We start from the raw sequence: 20781 nt of genomic DNA, 5'->3' as shown, positions 1-20781 counted from the left end.
AAAACGAAGACATTTACTCTTAATGAGTACAAACAAATCATAATCACAAAATCAACTTGAGACAAACAAAAAAGATGACAAAACAACCCCCACCAAAAAAAAAAAAATTCTATATACACACACACACACACACATATATATATATATATATATATATATATATATATATATATATATATATATATATATATATATATATATTCCGTAAATTCCAGTCTATAAGCCACTACTTTTTTCGACACGCTGTGAACCTTCAGCTCAAAAATGAAGCAGCCAATTTATGTTTTCCAGGCTAACGATCAATCCAGCTGTCGAAGAAGGAAATCGAAGCTTCATGTAAGCTTGGCATCAATGAATCGATGGTGAGACGTTGGAGTCGCAGTGGGTGCGGCTTATAGTCAGGTGCGACCGATACTCTGGAAAGTACGGTACACACACACATATTATACACATATACACATATATATATACACATATATATATATATATATATATATATATATATATATATATATATATATATATATATATATAAAACAAACAGCGAAAGACTTAGAGCCATCCAAACTGCATATGCACAGGCTGTGTCAGTGATGACACATCAGGTTTTAAAGAGTTAACATATCACAAGTCATGGTCATTGGAATCCTGAAAAATGCTCACAGCCCACAGCAGGTTTTTCCTCATATCTCACATCCTAAATTCAATATTTCCAATTTCCCGGGTCATCAAATGTTTTTTTTTCTGTCTCATCAAAACATAAAAACAAGCAGTAAAATGTTATTACAGGTCAGTCTGTCGTTACACTTTCAGAATATTCGACATCGGCCAAGACCTGGCAATAAATTAAAAGATGCTCCTAACTAAATATTGCCCCATCCCTGTTTTCAGCTGATAACAAACGACAGACAACAGAGCCGTGGGCAAACTCCCCAGACACCGGACTGCCAGGGTGCATGTGCGCTAACGTCTGTGTACGCGGACGCACGTGGAGAACATCTGCTTCCGTTTGAGAACCCGTCGTCATCCTTCCAACACCTGCCTTCCAGAGTGAAGCGGTCGACACAAGCACAATGGATGTGAAGGAGGAGAGGGAGACATCAAGAGCAATTGACATGTTGGTTTGGCTCACTGTCACTGAGGAAATGTCAGCAGAGCACACCACCGCTTCCCCGTTAGGCAAATGTCTCCCTGGCAGCGCGGTTTTGTGAATGTTTCAATGCTTGGTTGACCCTGCATCTGTATGCCACGGCTGGATATGTAATTTGTGTTGTAGTGCACTGCTCGGTGGCTGAGGTTAGCGCTGAATCAACTGAGTCAGCCCAAAGATGCAAAATGAGTACAAGCGTTTCAACGAGCACAGATGATGGTTTTGTTGCAGGAGGGAAAATTTCAGTAACACTTTATAATAAGTACACACTATGAAGCATTAGTTAAGCATTAATGAATATTGAATTCATCATTTATAAAGCATATTTTTGACATGAATACTCATTAATATATGGTTTAAAAGCACAGTTATGAATGTTTTACTCATCATTCATAAGAACATTAGTTAAGCATTAATAAACACTGAATTCATCATTTATAAAGCATATTTCTGACATGAATTATCATTAATATATGGTTTATAAACAAATATAAATGTTTAACTCATTCATGAGAACATTAGTTACTTAATTCATTTATAAAGCATATTTCTGACATTACTACTCATTAATATATGGTTTATAAGCACAGTTATAAATGTTTTACTCATAACAACATTCGTTAAGCATTAATAAATACTGAATTCATCATTTATAAAGCATATTTCTGACAAATACTCATTAATATATGGTTTATAAGCACAGTTATAAATGTTTTACTCATCATAACAACATTCGCTAAGCATTAATAAACACTGAATTCATCATTTATAAAGCATATTTCTGACAAATACTCATTAATATATGGTTTATAAGCACAGTTATAATTGTTTTACTCGTCATTAATAAAAACATTAGTTAAGCATTAATAAATACTGAATTCATCATTTATAAAGCATATTTTTGACTTGAATACACATTAATATATGGTTTATAAGCACAGTTATACCTGTTTTACTCACCATTCATAAGGACGTTAGTTAAGCATTAATAAATACTGAATTCATCATTTATAAAGCATATTTTTGACATGAATACTCATTAATTCATGGTTTATAAGCACAGTTATAACTGTTTTACTCATCATTAATAAGTTCATCTACAATGTGCTTAATGATTGTATTTTCATACTTTATAAATTATGGATTCGGCATTTAAAAATGTAATATTGCATCACTTACAAACAAGTTATGATGCTTGCATGTACTTTTTTTGGACATGTACTAACAGTTAGTGAATATGTTAGGTATTTTATACTAACTCACATTTCTTTTCCAATAGATGTCTTATAAACAGTTATTAATACAGGAATTTATTATTGCAGGTAGTTATAAAGCACTTACTACTCATTAATTAAGTCTATGATGTGAGCTCATCTAAAGTGTGCACTATCTATGCCATCTAAAGCATTTACAAATGAGATTTAAAGGTTGGCAACGCCTAAAGACTCACAAAAGTCTGAGTTATTCTAACAAAGGAAAGACAGAGCACATGGGATTATCAAACAAACTGCATGATTGAATGATGAATGATTATGAATGATTCGTAGAACATTTATAACTATGCTGATAAACCATATATTAATGAGTATTCATGTCATAAATATCCGTTATAAATGATGAATTCAGTATTTGTTAATGCTTAACTAATGCTTCATAGTGCGTACTTATTATAAAGTGGTACCAAAATTTCCTTTATTTCACTGGTGCGTCCGGGGTATTGCTGCAAATCAGACAAAGTCCAGAAGAAATGTTGGAATGACTAACAACAAAACAAACTGCACTGCAGAATGATGACCAGCATGCACCTTTTTCTGTTTCCAGTGCAATACCATTTACATAATAACTAACACAAAACAACACTGGTGTTTTCTTTTAACTCTACCTCTGAGGGTTCGTGGTAGTCTGGGAATCTTACAACCCCCATAAAATAAATCTTACAACATTATCTACAAAGTGTGTGCATAAACAGCGTATTTATCACCTAAAATAAAACAGCCAGAGGTTGCTTAAAGAGTAAGATTTTTCACAGAGATAAAACACTGTTTTATAGTAGAAATGTTTGTGCAGTTAATTACTTAAATAACACTTAACTTCTAATATAAAGGCTTAGGCGGTGTGACGGCAACGGTTCCACAGAGGTAGAAGAAAACGCACTTCCATCTCACTGGTTTATCACTCCACACAGTATATTCTCATATTTAGTGACTTTTAGTTTATCACCACATGGTCATTTCAGTTGCAGCCAACCACACATTTAGTCATTTGACATAAACAGTTTAGTTCATTTTGCATCTATTTTAACCTTACACTTTTTTTATGGCATGCACACATAACACTGTAGGGCTGAGCTCTCAGACATGTGGCCCGGGGTCCAAATCTGGCCCGCCAAAGGGTCCAGTCTGGCCCGAGGGATGAATTTGTGAAATGCAAAAATTACACTGAAGATATTAATCATTTTAGTTCAGGTTCCACAAATAGATCAATTTCATCTCAAATGGGTCTGATCCATAAAACACCATCATAATAACCTATAAATACTCACAACTCCAATTTTTTTTCTTTGTAAATATAAACCTTTTCATGTCATTTTACTTTATTTACACTAAAACAAACGATCATTTCACAAAAAACGTGAATAACCTGAACAAATATGAACATTTTGAAATGTCTGAAGTGCAAGTTTACCAATATTCTGCCTGTTATTCAATGTTGTGTGTATTTGTAGATCCACTGAGATCTATAAGTTGTAATTTACATGTGGAAATGACAAACTGAGACATACTATTGTTAAAATTGCACTTTGTTTTCTTAAGAAATTTCAGTTTGTTCATGTTATTTATATTGTTTTAAAGGATAGTTGGTAGGTGTAAACATTTTCATCGCATAATTTTACGTTTTTCGCTCTAAAACAGAGAGGAAAGTTTGGAGTTGACATTATTTATATATTATTATGTTATTATTTCACTGGTCTGACCCACTTCAGATCAAATTTGGCTTAATGTGGCCCCTGAACTAAAATGAGTTTGACACCCCTGCTGTAGGGAGACAATTTACTGATATTATTTGGTTATATTTTGTTATATTAATCCTTTTGTTCTTTTGTCTTTTCAGTTACCAAGCATGGTAGGAGTCCTTCCTTATATTGGGGTAAAGGTGTTGGCCGAGGGGGGAGGAATGTTAAATACTCCTGCCAGCTCGAGACTGTATTACAAGCTGTGACATCACGGGTGGTGGCAGTGGTGGTAGTGGGGGGGTCCATTTTGTTTTCCCCTTTGTTACCTCCGCCAAGGAGGTTATGTTTTTGCCAGGGTTTGTTTGTTTTTTGGTTAGTTAGCAACATACCTGAAAAAGTTATGGATGGATTTTTGATGAAATTTTCAGGAAATGCTATTATTGGCACAAGGAACAAATGCTGAAATTTTTGTGGGCATCGGGGGGGTGATCTGCTTTGGCAGAGGTCTGCGCTCTCTGAGTGCTTTTCTAGTTTTCTATGGGTTGGTCCCAGTTTATTATTGTTAACGAAAACTAACGAAATGACGAAAACTAGAACTGAAAAACTATTTTCGTTAACTGAAATAAATAAAAACTAGAATTAAAAGAAAAAAAAAAAACGATAACTAACTGAAACTGTATTGTGTGTTTACAAAAACTAACTGAAACAGATAAAAATTATGGATAAAATTCCCTTCGTTTTCGTCTTTGTCAATGTCAGACTAATATGAAATGGATTTATTTTGCTGGAACAATTGTAGCTAGCGGCACCATACGACACTTGACGGTCCGTCACTTGTGGTTTCCAGTCGTCTTCTGGTCCCCAGTCTACCTGGAAACATGGAGACTAAAGTTGGGAGAAAGCAGCAGAGTCCTGTCTGGGATTTATTTGAATACGACGGTGAAGAAGATAAAAGATATAAAGTAACTAAAACTAAACTAAAACTAAGCATTTAGAAAATAACGAAAACTAACAAAAACTAGCAAACCCGCTCTAAAAACTAATTAAAACAAACTGAATTAGAGAAAAAAAAAGTCAAAACTAAATAAAACTAAACTATAATGAAAAATCCAAAACTATTAGAACCTTGATGACAACGACAATAAAGCACATTTTCAAAAGGAACTAAGAACTGTAATGGTATTATTAAGAACTCATACCGGTACTCGATATCGGCAAGTACTCAAATGTAAGTACTTGTACTCAGTTTGGAAAAAAGTGGTATTGGTGCATCCTTGACAGAGAAGAAGAGAAAAGATACGACAAAACTAAAAATACTAAAACTAAACTAAAACTAAGCTTTTAGAAGAAAACATAAACTAATAAAAACTAGCAAACCTGCTCTAAAAACTAATTAAAACTAACTGAATTAGAGAAAAAAAGTCAAAACTAACTAAAACTAACCTGTAATGAAAAATCCAAAACTATTATAACCTTGGTTTGGTCAAGCCAGTATATATGTTCCCCTTTGTCTCATGATGTTAGATCAGGTCGTTCTGTTCATATTCCCTGTTTCAGTTATTGTTATATATGTGTGCAGTTATGTTGTGTTAACCTCTTTTATAGGACTAATCTTTGAACATTTAATTTGTAATATTGTTGGACTTTTTTTTTGGGTGAATAAAAACCCCATTTTTGAAGCCTTTAATCCTGTCTCCTTGCTGCATTACTGCTTGGTCCCCAGTGGATCGCATTCATGCCTCACAATAAGAAGGTCCTGGGTTCGATTCCAACACCAGTCGACAGAGGTGGGACCTTTCTGACTGGAGTTTGCATGTTCTACCCATGTCTGCATGGGTTCTCTCTGACTTCTCCGGCTTCCTCCCACCATCCAAATACATGCACTGAGAATTTCATTGGTTAATTTAAATTGCAAGAATGTAAGAGTGACTGGTTGTTCGTCTCTATGTCAGCCTTGCGTTGAACTAGCGTCACGTCCAGAATAAACCCCGCCTTCACCCATAAGTAGCTGGGATAGGCTCCAGCACCACAACGACCCTCTTGAGGACAAAGCGGTTCAGAAGATGACTGAATGAATGAATAAAGACTTGGGATTTTTTAGTTTTCGATGCTGCCGATGAGAGCGCATACTATGAACACGGCACGTAACGCTAATTAAAGAGAGCTAATTAAAATAAGCCAAAGGGCATAATGAAATGACTGATATCTGAGATGACTTCACTGAGGTTTGACATTGTGGACTTACACATCGGACAGGGAGAAGTTTTACATTTACTTGAAGATGACTTTGTCCAGTCCACTTCTGCTGTGAATGGAGGTGAAACATAGGCCCAATCACCCAGCCCCCCCCCCCCCCCCACCCCTACCCCTCCATTTTGTGCGTACACATGAAGGGGTAGGGGTGTCCCGATTCTCGATAAGACGGAGGGGAAGGACTATATTTTCAGGACCATACTACGAACGGGGGGGGTAGGAAATGAATAAAATGAATAAGTATGCAATGGAAATGTTGAATAAAATTGGAAATAGTGCAAAAGATTTAAAAATGTCAGTTTAGTTTATGGGGTCATGGAACAGTCAAATACACTGAAGGTTTCAGGGGTTGTGGAAAGGTTATGATGCCAGTCCTGCCATAAAAATATAATACTACCGTCAGTCATAAAAATGGCAGACTGGATTCATCTCGTCTCAGATTTTCTCATATATTCAAGCCAATGTAATTATAAAGACCGGTAAAAAAATAAAATAAAATAATGCTTTCTCTTCTGGCAAGGTTAGTGACGATTTCTGACCGGAGGTAAACACTGGGTGCTGATGGAACGCTGGTACCAAAGACTGAAGGGAAGTCGGATTTTAAGGCTGAGTTAAATTATTCCAGGCTGCACTAATTGAATATGAATGCAACAGATTGTGTTTACCTTCTGACTTTCACCAACCGTGGCTGAATAATCTATCCAGGTAGTTCTGTTTTAATGGACTTTCAGGTTTTAAATATTTAACTTATGCATTGAAGTTTGTTACTTGAGGCTGTCCAGAGTAACAGCAAGTTGATTTGAGAAACGAATAACAGCAAGTAAAACACAATGAAGCAGCTTTTGTTTTTTGTTTTTTTTGAGTTTAGATATTTTTGTTGCTTACATGAAGTTCAGGGTGTGTATTTTACTTTAAATCAACATGCTTTTTTTTTTTTTTTTTTTTTTACAAGTGAAATCAATACATTTTAAGCCAATCCAAGATGTAAATAAGTGACTTGTGTCAAAAGTTGTGAAATTAACATGTGGACTTCATGGAAGGTAAACATTGTGGGCCCTTCAGAAAAGTTATTATCTGTAAATCTGTAAAACTGTCGGAGCAGGGGGGTGGGGGGTATGAAATGAATGTACTGTAACAACTGGAGGTATAGGGGTGCGTTTCATAAGTACCGTAACAACCACAATGGGCGTGAAAACGAAAGTAAAACTTAATTTTGAATGTCTGACTCCTGGTTTCTATGCCTCTCTTTTACTGCGGAGCTTACACGAAATTACCACAACTTCTACCCTATATCCACTGGGCCTCATGAAAATGCTGGACCCTATGAATTTATCATGTTTATCCCCCCTTTACGGTGCCCCAGCGTTTCCATGACAACGATGGGTACGTGCACCGAAAACGAAGCTTTCTAAAAACTGTAAAAGGGTCAAAACACAGTAATGTCCCGTCAGAGAACAAACTTTAATTGACTGCCATTCCAACATTTATTTCAACATAAAGTAGCTCCTTGTTTTGGATAATCCCTTATGGACCAACTAAAGCAAAAATGAATTTAAAAGTAAAAATGTGGGTCATTTAGCAACACTAATCTGTCAAATTGTCTCTAAGATGTCCCATCAGAGAGATTTCGAACACCGTGTTTTGACCCAAAAACAAAGTGGAGATTTCGGTAAATCTCTGTTTTTGCGTTTGCGCATAAACAGAGAAGAATGCTTTATCCTTTAGAACACAGGTGTCAGACATGCGGCCCGGGGGCCAAATCTGGCCCGCCAAAGGGTCCAATCTGGCCCGTAGTATGAATTTATGAAATGTAAAAATTACACTGAAGAAATTATCAATCAATAGTGTAAAAATAATTTTAATTCAGGTTCCACATACAGACTAATATCTTATCATTTGGGTCAGACCAATAAAACATTATCACAATCACCCATAAATAGTGACAACTCCAGATTTTATCTTTGTTTTAGTGTAAAAAAGTAAAATTACATGAAAACTGAAAATATTAACAAACTATCCTTTTACATAAAACGTGAATAACCTGAATATGAACATCCTAAAATGTCTTAAGTGAAGTAAATGCAATTTTTCTAATACTATACCTGTTACTAAATGTTTGTGTATTTGGAATTATAATGCACATGTGTAAATGATAAATTGATAAACCGAGGCAGAATATTGTTAAAAATTGTACTTGTCTTTCTTAAGACATTTCAAGTTGTTCACATTATTCAGATTTTTAAGAAAGTATTGTAAATGTAAACATGATCATAATGTAATTTTACTTTTTTCACTGTTCTTATTGTACTGGTCCAGCCCACTTGAGATCATATTGGGGTGAATGTGGCCCCTGAACTAAAATGAGTTTGACACCCCTGCTTTAGAAAAAAAAAAAAAAAAAAGGATTTGTGCTGTTCAAACTGTCTTCAACAGATTGGATACAGGCCACATATGAGCCAAAAAAAAAAAAAAAAAAAATCGGATTTGTCTTCAGTCTGAATGTAGCCTATGTGCCACTCAACTGAGCTCAAACTGAGTAAGTTTGGATCTTCTTCAGATGAGTTTCATTTGTTCTGATTCAGGCATAATCCTCCGTATCGATCGATGTATGACTGCTGTGAATGCAATCAAGGAAAGGCATCGGTCATTCAAGTGCACTACCTGCGGTCTAAAGGGATCGGCTCAGCCAGCTATGCAACCGCGGCCACTGACCAAAGCTGCCGACGCCATTGCTTCTTGTGCACTCTAAACTTCCCCCAGAGACTGAGCCTGTGCTTCCTTAAACAGGGTAAATTGAATTAGGACATTCTGGCAGCTGGCAAGTGTGAAATTGAGTTGAAGTGTACCCCGAGGTTAGGAGTGAGATGCAGGATTTAAACACCCCAACAGAACAGAGCAGGATCAAGCTTTGTCTGCCAGCTGAATTCTAAACAAGCAACATGAAGAAAGATAAGGGACAGCTGGAGCTCACTCAGTTAGGGCAGTACGGAGGTTTGTGTTTGGATGTGGGTGGGTGCGCATGCATGTGTGCAAGCGAGCGTTCAAGTGTGCACATGTTTGTCGATGTGCGCTGGGATTATATCACCACAGGGACAATAAAGTCAGTGGAGTGATATGCAAGCTATCTGGAGAGAATTTCTCAGCAGAAGCCTTAATCTCATTCCTGTTGCAGCTTAGGATGCCTAAAAACACAAAATCACAGTCTCAGCTGTCGTGAAAAACACAAACATGGAAAGAAACGATAACATACTCTGCTGGCCTACGTTTTTTTTTTCTTCACAAACACACCGAGTATTCATCTGTCACTCACAGTCATTCACCTTGTTTGTTCAATTCAGCTTGTCTGTTATACACAAACCAAAGGAGATGCACGTACAAATATAGAACCCTGAAGGTGTAAACATGAAAAAACTTCATAAAGCTGCAGCAAATCTGAAAGAATACAACAAACAAGACCAAACTCAATGAATTAGATATAGGGTTCTGTCACTCTTGCATATTACCTTCTACCTGCTAGGGCTGCAACCAACGAGGATTTTAATAGTTGACTAATCTGTAGAATACTTTACTTTAGAATACTTTAAGTATATTTTAAACTATAAATACTAACTTTAACGTCAGCCTGGTTACAAACCCACTGTGTTTTTGTGTTGTTCTGTTTTTTGTCTTGTGCTGTATGCAAAGCTGCTGAATACTTCAGTTTCCTTTGGGATTAATAAAATATCCATCCATCCATCCATCCATCCATCCATCTATCCATCCATCCACACTGTAAAAAAAAAAAAAAAAACAACCCGTAAAAAAACCCAGTATTGTTCCGGCAGCTGGGGTGCCGAAAAAATACTGTAAAATAACGGAAAATAACCATCTCATAAAAATACAGTAATTTTCCATCTCACGGTACCATCTCACGGTAATTACGGTAATTTACCATAATTAAAATACAGTTTTTTGCCCTAACTTTACATGAGATTTTGCACTTTTTTGACTTTTTAATGTTTAATAAAGAATATTTACATGTATTAAAACAATCAAATTACATATAGATAGAAATAGTTTTCTATGAGACTAAGTTGTACAATCCACTGATAAAAATCTATCTATCTATCTATCTATCTATCTATCTATCTATCTATCTATCTATCTATCTATCTATCTATCTATCTATCTATCTATCTATCTATCTATCTATCTATCCATCTATCCATCTATCTATCTATCTATCTATCTATCCATCCATCCATCCATCCATCCATCCATCCATCCATCCATCCTCCCACCCACACTGTAAAAAAAAAAAAAAAAACATAAAAAAACCCCAGTATTGTTCCGGCAGCTGGGGTGCTGAAAAAATACTGTAAAATAACGGAAAATAACCATCTCATAAAAATACAGTAATTTTCCATAATTAAAATACAGTTTGTTGCCCTAACTTTACATGAGATTTTGCTTTTTTTTTTTTTTTTTTACTTGTTAATGTTTAATAAAGAATATTTACATGTATTAAAACAATCAAATTACAGATAGATAGACAGACAGACAGACAGACAGAAATAGTTTTCTATGAGACTAAGTTGTACAATCCACTGATAAAATCTATCTATGTATTTGTGTTTTTTGTGTTGTTCTGTCTGGTTTTTTGTCTTGTGCTGTATGCAAAGCTGCTGAATACTTGAATTTCCTTTGGGATTAATAAAATATCTATCTATCTATCTATCTATCTAGAATATTTTAATAACTAATCGATTCATTGGATAATCACAAAAGACTCAATTCTCAAAGATCGGTATTTAACCCAAAGCAATGCAGGCTGCAGACAAGTCACTAATGATTACACCCCCGCAATAGCTTCAGATACAGTTAGCAAGCGCTAGCCCGCTACCTAGACTTGTTATTGACCCTTTGCACTTTATGTCACGCGCTGTTTGTGCCGCAAACTAGCACCATGACAGACAGCGGAAGTGCTGGGTGGCAAACCGGCAAATATCAAATTTGATCTGATGTTCTCATTTTTGTTAATTTTTTCCTTCTCTCATGGTGGAAGATGGTGATATCATGCTGTGCTGTGCACTGTGCCAACAAGCAAGGCTGTAAACCGGATATAGCATTCTACAGAATACCGTTCAAAGCAGGAAGAAGACTTAGATGGATAGCTGCTATTAATTGCAAGGACTAGCAGCCCTCTAAATACTCCCAGATCTGCAGCAAACATTCTTTTCAAGGTAATTAGAGCTGCTTTTGGTTACAGTCTATCTGAGTTTTCATGGCATGCTGGGGTATACACGTTAAAAACATACACAGCTAGCTATAAACTAGTCTTCAACCAGCTCCAGTTCTAGGCTATCAAACTAGCGTTGTATGTATTAGTTCCAGTCAACGATAAGTAATGTTAGTCTGGTGGCGTGATAACACTGGTCTACAAGGAAAATGCTTCCAGAATAAAAGTAATGAAATTTTACCACATGAGAGTCACTGATAAAGAAAAATCAAGTAAAAAATGCTGGTTGGCTGAACTTTCCAAGATACAGCCTTGGGTCAAAATGTGAAATTCAAGAATTAACGAGAGAATGGGTTTGACTCAAAAGGAATATTTGTCTCAGAGCTACAAGATCTACTTCAAAACACTGTCTGCACATTAGAATACATTCACTTTACAGGTTCTATTTAGTGGAAGATTTATAAAACTATTACATAAATGTACACAAACCAATATATATGTGTAATAACACTTAATCATATACCTTGAAAACATCAGCAAACTGGCACTTTTGTCATTTATTTTCCAATTAATCTTATTAAAATACGTAACATTTAGCACATTTAATCTCTGAAGCAAATCATTTCTAAAAAATTGTAGACCAGTGTAAACGGAGATGAATGAAACAGTTATAATTACGGCAGCAGTGTCTAACTAGCTAGAGTAATCTAAAGTAATCACGACACGTAGGCTATCTTTAGCTAGGTTTACATTATGTTACCGGTGGCCACACCAGCTACTTTTGCCTGAAACGTACTATGTTGTCGGATTTTGGCCATTTTTTTCTCCATATTCAAGTTTTGTTACATAAACGGCACGCTACGTTTCAGCCAAATGGGGCTGCTGTGGCCACCGCGAAGATAATGTAAACCTAGCTTTAAAAATCTGGCCGTTATCCGAAGCCTTAGCTATGCTACTTTGTGTTTTCCTCTGTTACACTACACAGCGTGCGGCAAGTCGAAACCTCTCTGACGGGACATTTTAGAGACAATTTGACAGATTAGTGTTGCTAAATGACCCACATTTTTACTTTTAAATTAATTTTTCCTTTAGTTGGACCATAAGGGATTATCCAAAACAAAGAGATACTTTATACTGAAATAAATGTTGGAATGGCAATCAATTAAAGTTTGCTCTCTTCTGACGGGACATTACTGTGTTTTGACCCCATTGATACTAACGTGCTCAAGACCCAACGAATCGACTTCCGAATTCATTGCCAACTGTTTTAAGAATCGATTTAAGCAATTCATTGTTGCGGCACTCCTACCTGTTTAACTGTTGTTACGCAGAGATCGGTTTTAAATCTACTGGAGAATACATTTAATGTTTCACCTCAGTGGATGTCTTTCTGGATATTTCCTTCTGCTGTCATTCATCGGTCTTAGGTACGGACTTTCATCCAATTAAATGAACAGAAGAATCTCCCGTCCATCTCTTCAGTGTGTGGTCTAAATCATCTGTATGAATGCGCCCTGGCCTCTTACAATGTTGCTATTCATCACTGCACTGCTGTGGCCTTCCTCTACAAATCAAAACTCTGCATAGAAACGTCCTCTAAAATCCAGACCACCTTCCATCGACTGCATCTACTGCTTCCACCGTAGGGATGTAACGATTACCGGTATAATGATAAACTGCGGTAAAATTGTGACGGTTAGTATAACTGTTTAAATTCTAATTATCATGATAACAGTGTTTGATTACCACACTTTTAGGGGAAAAAACTTCTATGTAAAGATCTGCTTTTATGTCAAATATTTGAGTATAGTTTTAATTTATTACAATTTAAATTTTACATACCTAATATTTCACTTTTAAAGTCTTTGAAAAGGTTCGTAAAGCATGTTTGTGTTATTTATGCGATAAATTACAAACATTTTACAAATTGGATTTTATATTTTTTTGTGTTTTCTGTCCTTTTATGTTTGTATAGTATGTTAAAGTGAAAAAAATAATAAACAGATGATGTAAATGAAATTGTGCTGAAAAAAAAGATACCAAACATGGGTATAGTAAACATTTGTTTATATAGTATATAAAGGCAAAATCAAAAGGACTGAAAAACGGCCAAAATAGACTCAGACCACTAAGGGTTAATATTTGAATGTTTCTGCCAACAGAAGGTACATTGTGCCAATTATTTTGTTTGTTTGTTTTTTCTAAATACAACTTGGTTAAATTATTTCAGTGTGTATATCAGTACTTTTTGAACATTTTGAGCACAATTTCAACAAAACCGCGATAATAATGATAACCGTGATAATTTTGGTCACAATAACCGTGATATGAAATTTCCATATCGTTACATCCCTATTCCACCAAAAACATTCCTTTTCCTCTTAAAATGTTACTACACTTAATTTCCCTTCCTTCGAAATTTTTTTGTCTGGTTCTCCTTGAATAACCTGCTAGTTTGTCTTGTTTTCATCACCCTGTTTTTCCTCGTTTCCTTGCTTTTTCTCTCTCTCTCTCTCCGTTGTTTTTTTTTTTCGCTATAAAACCATCTCGTTTCGCTTTTTCCCTTTGACCCCCGCAGCCAGCCAACACATGGTCCCTCCATCTCACACATGGCCATTATTTCCAGCCTTGGTGCCAAGTGTTTGCCTTATCAATCACATTTTCTCATCCATTCTTTCCCCCTAGCAAAGGACTGTGCCATCAGTCACTGCTCAACACCCACGTTCAACCCCTCTCACCCCATCGTTGTGATGGTTAATTCCATCAGTCACACGCCTCTCACACACCCTCACCAAGCCCAACCACTTCCATCAGAGCGTTAATCCATTTAAGAGTGAGAGCGGCTTCCTGCTCCACTGGTGTGACTGTGAGGTGAGTCCAGAGACAGGAAACGAGAGGAAAAAAAAAAAAAAAAACGAGACTTTTTAGAACACATAAATGTCACACCGGAGGGAAGGAGCAGTAATTAGTATTTTGGTGTCAGACTGAGGAGAATAGCAGCTGGAAGTGAGCCTGATCAGCCTTGAACTAAAGGTCCCTCTGCACCGTCCCTCCTGAGTAAAAGGATGGAGCTGGAGGTGCGGAGTTTGTGAACAGCTGGAAAGCCTTGGGCAAAGTTAGGAAGGTTTGGACCAAGATCACAGTTATCACCGCTCCAACAACACTGCTTTAGTAACAGCTCTGTAGTTGTAGAGCCATACCGCCTTAAGGCTCCCTCCTCCGAGCTTGAGGTCGAGACTCGGGTTGTCAACCAGGAATCTAAACTTGATTATACACTCAGAATGTAAACAAAAACTGACATCCGATTATGACAATTAATATTTGATTATACAGCACTGCCATGGCTGTCAGTCGCACCAGACCTCATGTGGTTCTGGGCAAATGCACTGAAATACAGTTACGGAAAAAATGATTAGACCACCCCTTGTTTTCTTTAGTTTCTTGTTCATTTTAATGCCTGGAACAACTAAAGGTACATTTGTTTGGACAAATATAATGATAACAACAAAAATAGCTCATAAGAGTTTAATTTCAGAGCTGATATCTGGCTATTTTCTATGTTTTCTTGATAATAACCAAAACCACTTAAGTCAGTTTTTTTTCAACCTTGGGGTCGGGACCCCACATGGGGTCGCCTGGAATTGAAATGGGGTCGCCTGAAATTTCTAGCAATTCATAATTTCTTTTTTTTTTTTTTTTTTTTTTTTTTTTTTTTTTAAATCTTACCAATAAAAAATATATGGTGAGTTGACAGACAATCACAATCCATAAAAGACATGACAAACTGTGAAGCTAAAACTGAAGCACTGTGGTACTGTTTATCTTTCAAATGTTCATTGTGGTCGGTTTCAGATGCTGCAGCTCTTTCATAATTCATAGTTTGAGTTCTAGTTTGTTCAGTATTAATTGTCAGCCTTCTAAATCCAAGCTGGACTGCCTGTACATATCCTGACCAAGGAAAATCAAATTCTCACTTTGTGCAGTAATCTACACCTGGCTTTACTACCTCCGTCCATAATAATATACATTATATAGACTAAATGTCATCTAAAATTTACCCTTATTTGCAACATAGTATAGCAAACTATTACTGATCAAAAACAAATTAATTCTAGCAAAAAAAATGTCTCTGTTTTGAATGTGTGGGGTTGCCAGAAATTTGTGATGTTAAAATGGGGTCACGAGTCAAAAAAGGTTGGGAACCACTGACTTCAGTTCTTACATCAATAGCTATGACATTGTACTGCCAAAAACAGTGCTTTTAGACATTCCATGTTTTCTTTTCTGTCTGTTTTAGTCACATGATACACACAGGAGTTCGTACTAGATTGCATAACCTTTGTTTTTGAAGACTTTTGATGGTCTAATAATTATTTCCACGACTGTACAATGCCACATGGACAGAGGTCACACATTAGTTTACACGGATTAAAATGAACAGAAAACCAAGCTGAAGAGAGCGGATGATGCAAAACCAACCCTGCACTAATGATGCACAGAGAGTTCATAGCCCAACTCCGCTACAGAGAGAGTGCTTTACACTGTGAGCAAAGAAAAGCCCTGTTTGGAAACACTAATGATGAATGAGACGAAGTTGGTTGTAAGTCATGTATCTAATGAACTTTGGTGAACTCTGAAAACCTTGGAGTATAAATGTGTTCTTCATAGTGCTGTCAAATGATTAAAAAATGTAATCAGATTAATCACAGGGTTGCAGTGGATTAATTTTGATTAATCACGATTAAATCTTCATTTTTAATCTATATTAATTGCATTTCATTTTGTATGAGTAAACAGACTCAAAAAAGAAGGGAATATATATGCACTTTACATGTTTATTAAACACCTTCAACAGTTTCAATAAAACTACTTAAAATACCTTTTTTTTTGTTTGTTTTGTTTGACTTCTTGATGAAGGCTTGAGGCCAAAACACATTGAAGTATTTTTGAAGGTCTATATATGACCATGCCATGAGAATAAAGGCATTTTAATGTGTGAAAGAGTACCTTGGAACTTTCTTCCTGTTTGTTAACTACTTTATGAATGCCTTTTTCCAAAGAGCTCCTCGAATAAATTATTTTTTGTTTTTCTCCTTTCAATGAGTTTTTGAACTTGAAACAATTGTTCGGTCTTGCGTACATTTTGACAGGCCTAGTTCTTTATAATATGCAGATTTTGCTGCTACATGTGTCAGTGCTAACAGTGATATCCTGCAGGTAATACACTTACTTATACATGTGTAGATATAAGGAACATAACAATCACAGCCTCTATTCTGTAATATTTGTAATGTGTAGGCATAGAATTTGGAAAAGCTCTTTTTAACGCCACATATCTGTACTGGTGATTATGACCGTTGAAAAAATGTGCAAAAGTAAACATTCATATTCATTGCCATTTGAAATTATATGATCGATGCATATTTTAGTTGGTGTGTTGTTGCCATGCAAACATAGCTGTGTATTTTTGACATTATCTTGCTATTTGTGATTTATAATGTCATATTCCAAACATATTTAACCCATAAAGACCCAAACATCCACTGATCTAAACTGTTTAATATCTGTTGATGCACTAATCCTATCAATACATATAAATAATTGGTGTAAAAAGCAGTTTGTCATCTTTTCATTGTCATCAGATATGACCCATTTGGACGTTCAGAGGCTCCATAGTTACCATGGAAACACCGTCATCTTCTACAACAATAAGTTTTTCTTCTTCCCACTCGTTTTCGAGTATAAATGAATTTTTTATTTTATTTATTTATTTATTTTTAATTTGCATGTATTCTGTGAATGTTTGAAATAAACAAACAAATGAGTGAAGGAATGAATGAACATTGATTCACCAGTAAAAACCATGGAGTTGGATCAATGACAGTGGATGGAGACACATGTTTTATGCTTGGTTAAGGGTATATTTGCTGAAAAAGTCACTTTTTCTTCAGTTTTCTCTATTTCTGACATAAGGTTCCACTTTAATCTGAGTTTTTATGAACATCTACATGATCAGTCAGTTAAATAAAGGAAAATATCTGGTTTTCACTTGAAAAATGCAAAATGCTGAGGATAATATTATAATAAAAAATAAAAACACTTTTCCTGAAAAAGTCACTTTTTATCCTCAATTTGGTCTGTTTCTAATATAATAACCCACAAGTTTTATCAGCTTTTATGAACATATACATGATCAGTACATTCAATATGAGAAAATACCTGATTTTCACTGAAAAAAAACCAAAACAAAACACATAATAATATTGTAATAAATGGTGATAAATCATTTAAGAAAGGTTAAATAGAGAGAAAAAAAAACCCATGGAAACACCGTCATCTTCTACAACATTGACTCACCAGTAAAAACCATGCAGTTAGATCAATGACAGTGGATGGAGACACATGTTTTATGCTTGGTTAAGGGCATATTTGCTGAAAAAGTAATTTTTTTTTCAGTTTTCTCTGTTTTGATATAATAACCATTGAATTTACTGTGAGTAAATAAAATACAAGGACATACATGAACTACAGTGTAAAATGCAAAATACAGCGGGTAATATTATAATAAATGACGATAAATCACGTAGAAAAGGTTAAATAGAGACAAAAACTCATTTGGAAACAGCCAGAAACATAGCACAGGGTCTTTATGGGTTAATGAAATATTGTCTTAAGATGCAGTAAAATTAATCCAATGCAATTCAATACATAGTTACGTAAATTTGATTCCTGAGGAGACATAATACAGTAGGGCGTCCCATTTTTGGGACTTCTTTTCCGATCAAGCTCTTAATTTGACCAGTTAATCTCTTATACAGGGTGTCCCATAAGTCTCCATACATAGGAAAAATAAACGTTTCTTGACATAAACCATTTTTATTTATATAATATGCTCTATATGACTGCCGTTTTGTTGGGAACACATTTCAATGCGTGTCTGCTGAAGAACTATAAAGAAGAAATATAAAGAAATACATGTTAGAACCATATATGTATAGAATGTATAATGTCTCCTATGTATGGAGACTTATGGGACACCCTGTATATTAGTAACTCCCCAAAAAAATGTTGGCCCAATCCATAAAGTTTTAGACCCCCACCACCATCTTTAGGGTGCCCGTCAGCCGAGTGCAGAAAACCCATTTTTCAATGGAAAATCATGCATTTATGCCATATTTGCTCATGTAAATATCATAATAGAGGTTTTGGAGGATGCTACTGTCGTTTATGAAGATCTCAAATCATGTACAGGTCAAGGTCACATGATTTTAGACAAGGTCAAGGTCATCTGACACTGAAAAATGTTTAAAATCATGTTTTTGCTGATTTCTTTATTGCCTAGTCTTATTTCAGTGGAGAACATTTTATCCTAGATTACCCATCTGGTACCCTCCTTTTTCTTCAGTTCAGCAGGTACCGACAAATGCATGCATTTTCTGCACTTGGCAGACGGGCACCCTAAAGATGGCGGTGTGGGGGGGTCTAAAACTTTACGGATTGGGCCGCAATTTTTTTAGGAGTTACTAACATATAAGAGATTAACTGGTCAAATTAAAAGCTTGATCAGAAAAGAAGTCCCAAAAATGGGACACCCTATAATACAGATTTTTGGGAACCATTGGCTTAAGATAATATATAGGAGTAAATCTAGGATGTTCTCAACTGATATTTCTCAAATTAATTCAACACAAACACAGTAAATTCACACATTTCCCGTATCTAAGGAGGTGTGGGAAATCAACTTGATGCGTATTGGACTTAGCCCTTTGAAATAATACCTCAAAACAGCCAAGAGTCTATTTTTACAAGGTCCATTCTAAATGTCTGGCAGCTATACTCTTGGATGCTGGTATCGATCCAATGCTGCACACGTTGAAATCCCTGAAGAAGAGACGGCTAATAAAACAGTATCAGACATATTGAAATGATTGTTCTGTTTTACATTCTGCAGTCAGTCAGTCACCTTTTCTTCTCTCAACAAATACGCTAAAATTAAAGCTCACAGTTTTATGCAAAGTAACCCTACACCTTGTATTATTATAAATGTGCAGTTTCTCTGTATCTGAGTCAAAATACAGAGGTGAAATAAAAGTTGGCAGCTAAAACAAAAAGAAAGTTTTCAATTAGACAACCAATGTAGCTCAGTGAATGACACAATAATGCACTATTTCCATATTTTAATAATAAACAGTGGCTTTGAGGCTCATATGTTGCCGTTCATTCATTGTCTCTTCTTATTTTTCTTACTTTTTCGGCTTTTATAAATCAACAAACTAAAACAGGACAAAACACCATCTGTGTTATAGGCAATAAGAGCTGGAATAGTCTTCCAACGACTTTTCTACATTTACAAAAAGGCAAAAAAAAAAAAAAAAAAAGTTAAAATCTAATCAAACCTGTGAACAGCTGTTATGTCTGATCAGCATTTTATTTCCATCTCAATAGCTATTCTTCTTGGCAGTTTTATACTGTATTTTTCTGAGAGTTCATTCATATGCATTGTTGTCATCAAATAAATAAATAAATAAAAGGCTTTCCTCATATTACGAAGTCAAAAATAAATTTAGTTGAAATATAGTAAGATCCATCCATCAATAGTCCCCCCTTATATTAAAAAACGTTAAAAAAAAATTTAAAAAAATCTCAGGAATGGTCTAACCCAGGGGTGTCAAACATGTGGCCCGGGGGCCAAATCCGGCCTGCCAAAGGGTCCAGTCCGGTCCTTGGGATGAATTTATGAAATGCAAAAATTACACTAAGATATGAATAATCGTTTTAGTTCAGGTTCCACATTCAGACCAATTCAGTCTACAGTGGGCAGGACCAGTAAAATACAATCATAATAACACATAAATAATGACAACTCCAAATGTTTCGCTTTGTTAATGTAAATATTTTCAGGCATTTACACTAAAACAAAATATAATTTTGCAAAAAATGCGAACAACCTGAAATGTCTTTAAGAGAAGTAAGTACAATTTTAACAATATTCCACCCGTTATTAAATGTTTTGTGTATTTGTAGATCCACTGTGATCTGTAAGTTATAATGTACATGTGTAAATGATAAACTGTGACATAACATTGTTAAAATTACACTTTTTTTTTTTTCAGTTTGTTCATGTTATTCACATCTTTTGAAAGGATAGCTTGTAGACGTAAACCTTTTCATAATGTAAATTAATTTTTTTTGCTCTAAAGCATAGAG

At 35.4% G+C, this 20781-nt stretch overlaps 1 protein-coding gene across 1 annotated transcript in view; it reads right to left on the bottom strand.

Annotated features, from left to right (window-relative positions):
- The window catches only part of cdh13 (cadherin 13, H-cadherin (heart)), a 1127464-nt gene that overhangs the window by 1024783 nt on the left and 81900 nt on the right, over positions 1-20781 (bottom strand).

This window comes from Sphaeramia orbicularis, chromosome 6 (assembly GCF_902148855.1).
Source record: "Sphaeramia orbicularis chromosome 6, fSphaOr1.1, whole genome shotgun sequence".
In the NCBI taxonomy this organism is placed as follows: Eukaryota; Metazoa; Chordata; class Actinopteri; order Kurtiformes; family Apogonidae; genus Sphaeramia; species Sphaeramia orbicularis.
This window is presented reverse-complemented; position numbering and strand designations above follow the sequence as displayed.